Genomic DNA, 6000 nt, shown 5'->3' with positions numbered 1-6000 from the left:
ATACCACAGCCGACGTTCCTTTGTTCGTTTCCGACACCCGCCACCACAGATCCGCCAGTGAGCCAGCCAGGCGATGCTGGCTAAAGAGCCTGACAGCTGATCCAGATTGTTCTCAACTGTCCCAAGCCTCCATCTGCGCCAGTTGCCCCTAGACCACTTCTGTCGGCCGTGTTCCTGTTTTCTACAACCTGGACGTCCGAGTCACTTAGCATTGCCGACAGTTCTAAAATATCCAGCCCGGCAAGGACCTACTGAGCAGTTTAAAGGTAGTCAGCAGTTGACAGGTCTTTCTCCTTGCCTCCTTCTGGTTTTTGCTCGATTCTGCTTTCTACTGCATGACCAGATCATCCAGTTAGTAGCGGCAGCTGTTATACCATCTAAAGGTCGAACGAGGCCTAGCAAAGAAAGAAATGGGACGGGAACAGAGGACGTTGTTGAAAAATGATAACGATGTGGTGTGTTTATCGGACCAGCCGGCTATTTTGTCGACGTAGTGAAAGACAATACTTCGCAAGGTTTGGTCGTGTTTACGTTCATGAAGAAGGGCCAACGAGGGATTCAGAGCCAAGGCCAGAACCGACATGGTCGTTCACATCGAGAAAAACAACGCATCAGCCTTTACGAGCAGAACGTGGGTGCGTACAAGTTTTGTAATCGTTGTACGACAACGTAAAGTTAGAAAGGTAGTGGTAAATAAACTTGCGGATTGGGGACCAATTTGGCCCAGTCAGCTCTTCCTGCTTTGTTCTGGCTTATGGAGTTAAAGATCGGCTTAATTTAATTAAGTGTTCAGCGAATCACACATTTTAGTGGAGCGTCTCGAACCACAACATTACAGGTAAGTAGAAATACCAAATAGATATTTTTATACCAACTGTTTTGTAACGTAGTCATGAAATTTCAATTTCTATTAATGTACAGCTTGGTTTCATTCAACGGGTGTATTCCGCTCTTTGCTGATCTCAGCCCTTTGGGGTCATATTCTGACTCATTAATATCTCATAAATTTAATTGCGTAGATGGTCTGAAAACTAACTCAAACCGCGTTCTTCTAGAGATAGTATTCATAGTCCGACTGGTCTTTTCGCAGGTAGCACAGGTTTCGAGTCCGTGAATAACGAGCAGACGAAGCAGAAAATAGATCGAAAACTAAGTAAAAACAATAATAGACCGGCTCGCGTGCATCCCTACGGCCTCGCTACGAGTAAAAGCTACAAAATACTTAAATCTGTTCACTCTTTTATTCGTCGACTTTAAACACTTGTTGAGTGCAACATCATCGATGTATCTGAGCGACTTTACGGCCGCTATAGATCGATAGATTGAATTGGACAAGTCGCACGGTGACATCGCTCCAACTCATGTGATCAGGCACGCAATGGCCTGTCGCAGCGTTTTCAACACTGATGACGTTAAACGCCACTTGCTGCGCATACGCTTACTGGTCCGACCGATACGCTACTACAATACTGAACATTCTTTTTTTACAAGTAACATTTTTCAAAGACACTAGTTATGAAGCAATCAGCGATCTTAACTTATTAGACCATTCCGCCATGAGGTACCGTGCGTAAAAAAGACTCAGATAACCTAGCAGCGAGTCAACGACTAAGCTTGATGATCTCTTATTCTATCCGTCGCTCCTCCTCACCGATTTTTTGTCAACCGAGTCATTTAGTGGGTCAAACCTCTATCAACCTTTTTGTCTCTTCTGAGTGCACAACAGTGCGCCTTCAGATAAATGTTTACTGTTCGCGGTAGTACTGCATTAGCACAAGGAAACGACCTACGTATTAGCAGTGAGTGTATACCCGTATGAGTATATACGACCTGTACTTCCCCAACCGCGCCCCTTCTCTGACGCCGCTCAACGAAACGTTCGATAGCTCTTCTTGTTACATATTGAAACTCTGGGGTGGAGGTCTTGCAGCGAAACAGCAATCGGAGGAGTAAAGCATGAGTGACTTTCATGCTTGGCCTGATAACGGGGGTATTCTACACAACTGCTGCTGCCGTGGCAGCAGCAGTAAACGCCCGCTGCGGTCATGGACTAGCAAAAGAAACACTGGCTACATAATGATTACTCATTATACCATTGAAGGCCTTGAAGGACTCAAACAAACAAAAAGCAAGGCGTTTTGGATTTGAGCCCAGAGATTCGGTTGGATTTACGTTTTAGAGCTCACTGTTTTCCGTCTCCTCTGTTTGCAAGCGCCTATTAGCAGGGTTTCTGTCCTAAATCCACTTCTTTTCGGGAGGATCCACCGTGCTCATTTTATCTCAGGGCGTGGCTTCACTGGACGCAGAACGTCGTCTTCGTTGCTTGTCAGCGCTTACTTCGTCGGTCGGTCGGACAAGCGGACGATTAGTCGACTGGCTATCCCGCTAACCGTTCACGTTAGGTCTTCTCCTCACGGTAGTCCTCTTGCTTGGTAATGTTTTGCCTTGGGGCTTCGTGCAAGGGGGGTTAGGCCAAGAAGAACTATACGAAGGTAGGTGCAGGGTTTGCAGATCAGTTGGGTTAATGTGGCACTTGCGGTATTGGCTATAAGCCCACCAGCCACTATGACGGACATGCTGCTGCTGCTGACAAAATTACGTCATAGAATGTTCCGTCCTGCATGATGTAGTATAAACTATGTAAGGCAGGGCAGAATGGGAAAAACGATCAAAAAGAGGCAAGGCGGTATCGATCAAAGCAATTTACAACGAACTACAAAGCATTCTATAGCAATATGCTGTTTATTGGATACAAAAACATACATTACGAAAATTTAATGCCAAATCCGTGTTCCGTTGCAATCCTTCCGTGTATTAGCTGGTCAAGTGGTGTTTATTTTGTAGATACACGTTATGCGTAAATGTAAAAGTATATTCAATGCAAAAGGCAAAGGGAATGGCATAGTAATCGCCGTCTGGAAATCGCACTTGAATATACATCAGGTTAAACGACGTCTACCTTCAATAGATCGCGTGCTATCTGAACGAACAAGAAATAGCTTCAATATTTTCATCTATTACCTGCTCTGAGATTTATATGACCCAGTCGTTTCAGATATGTATCTATGGCTTTGGGGTTTTTGTTAGGTCGTTCATTATGCCGAATACATTGTGGTCAGAAATAGAATTGAAGGTGGCTTCCTTCAAGACCACGAACATCTATTTGCTGTATTGTAAAGATTCCTCTACCTAAGTATGTCAAAGACACCCCAGAGGTATATACTAGTAACTACTGTCTAGTTCCTTATTTATCATGGCTCTACAGAAGTTTAAAGCGCTCTTGTTATAGTGGAAGTATGAACTTTTCTATATATGAAGCAACGGTAAATAGTTTGCCATCAACAGTTGCTGCAGTTTTCCACGAGCTTCAGCAACAAGACTGGCAGGTCACACTATAATGAGATGGGCAAGGGTTATAGTACGTACCCCATTTGTACGCTTCACATTTCTGAGAGATCCTGTTTTAAATACGTCTGCCTTTTTCCAAGCTATATCAGCACTACGCTTTGTTATTCGTTGTATATGACAACCAGAGGGTGACCGTGTTGCTTTCGTTAAGCTTTCACGCAAAAGTTGTTCGGAACAAGGACTGAAGTCGTGGGTTGGCATCGTATTCATCGTTGGTTCTACAAACAACTTGACAGACATTTCAGCCAGCATTTGCGACCTCAGCCGCCAGACCCCTTTTAGCCAAATGGCCCAAGGTCTTAAGGGCGTGACGAATAGACTTGATAGTTATTAAAGGGTATTGGTGAAAATAGCGGACATATTTCTCAGTACATCAACAACAATAACAAGACGCTCCATGAATTATGAGAATTACCAGCACCGTTGGTAATTTTTAAAAGTTATGAAACGAACATGTCTACTACTGTAGAAATCGTACCTCATATCCATTTATTACTATAGAAGAAACGACACCGTAACCCTTATCTAGCTAATGTGTAACCGATGGGACCAGAGAAATGGGTGATTTCCCATAGATGGGAACATTCGAATCAAACGTTTTCAGTAACTTGAGTGCAAGAAACTTTGTCGTACATTTACAAGTCAGTACCACATACGACAAATACGATGAAGTATTCAATTTTTGATGAAAGCCGGCGCGGTTCTTGTGGGACCTTCCGCACTATTACCATATTTTATATTTGTAGCAATAATACATTTTGCAGAACTCAACTAGAAGAAGATCGTATCGTTTTTGGAAACAATCTCAAGAAAAGCCACTATAGGGATAACTAGTGAGCGGAATTAGCTTATATCGAGTTCAAGCTACTAAGTGTAACGGTTATTTCGATATGAGCCAAGATTCAAGCACCTGAGACCTCGACGTCATAAGGAGTTCATACGTGAAACTTCACGATTAATATTAGCGATCGAAAAGAGACTGCGTCAATGCCCAGTTATGTGTAGCGCTCTTCATTTAATTAGTTCTATCTCATAGTGATATGCAGATAACGGAATGCCAACGAACAACCGAGTAAAGTTTGAACGTCACAGATTTATGTTGTTCCGGTGCTGATCTAGGGCACTGCTGAACCTTACAGCGGGATAGAGGAGCCTGTAGCAGTGGGAACTTGAAACTAAAAGATTTCCAGTCTCGTCGAGCACATGCTCACTGAAGCAGACGCCAACATGAAGATTTGTTAATGAAGTAAGTTACAGTATTTTCATCTTATATGGATCGCAAGGAGTAACCAGAGAAGGCCCGCAAAACCTACATTCGTTACCGGACATTTAAGACCGGTATGTATATAGATCGTTATTAGGCAATCGTTCATTAATTGGCCGTAAAAAACTAAACGTCTTAAACACATACACATACTTAATATTACTCAGCTTCTTAATGTTTTAAAAACAGCGCAATAACACATTAGCTATTCCGTCAATATATCTCGTAATATCCACTGGCAATCTGTACGAAAAAGCACTCCAACATGAGTTAGGGTTATCGTAGCGGCCGCGGTCATCTTTGGCGAGTGCTAAAGACGTTTGCATTCTATATTATGCGCCGTTAGTTCTTAAGGTAAATGGTCCTTATGAGTTTGGCTATACACAACAGTCAAATTAAGCTTTATCTGTCTTAGTGAAAGCGTACACATATATGTATTCTAGTAGGTATTTTGTTTATAGGTGCAATTAACTTGGCGACTTCCCTAAACCAGAAAAGCTTCTACCCGATTTATAGCAGGAATAGTCCGCGCGATTCTTGAGAAAAGCTATCTGGAGCGGCAAAAAGAAGCCCAATAGCTTTGTTTCCTCACAACGAGCAGATGTAGATGATGTTTTAGTAGATCCATTGCAACTAATGGACTTGCTATTAGAAAACCAGAGACAACCGTAAGTTCCAACCGTTTTTATTCACTTTAATCATTCAAGTTAATTTTAAATCGTCTCTATTTAGCCACGAATTGCTCCAGAATTTATCTTCTGCATCACCAAATTACGATAATGCGATAATAAAAACACATCAAATAGTTTGAAAAGGAAAGTACCTGGAATTTCTATACATACATACATGCATGCATATACATAATGGCCCTCTTCAGTATCTCTGTGATTTATATCTTCTTTGTCTCACGGCCAATATTCGAAGAATATAAGCTTGGAATTTATGATAAAATTATTGCTGGTTTTCACAGCTGTCTGACTGAGAAGTAACTTACAGTTAGAATTAGCAATGTAAGTGCCCATGATAACTTAGCGGTAATGTAGTCTTAGAGAGACACACATGTTCGAATCCGGACATATACATACCTTGTGTCGGAGACAGCCATCACATCCTGTGCCTAATGGTGATGCCGGACGTGAAACTCGAAATATAGAGAATAAGCATTAAGCAAAAACCCATTAGTGATTGTCTGTTAGGGGTTCTGCAAGGACTGTTTTTTTAAAACTATTTTTCCCTTTTACTTTTATGTTTTCAAAGATGTAGTCCTAAGGGCATTGTTTATAAACTTTTTAAACATGAATTTAGTCAAACTGTAGAGTAACTATGTC

The sequence above is a fragment of the Varroa destructor genome, unplaced genomic scaffold (genome assembly GCF_002443255.2).
Source record: "Varroa destructor unplaced genomic scaffold, Vdes_3.0 BEIS01000006.1, whole genome shotgun sequence".
NCBI lineage: Eukaryota > Metazoa > Arthropoda > Arachnida > Mesostigmata > Varroidae > Varroa > Varroa destructor.
This window is presented reverse-complemented; position numbering follows the sequence as displayed.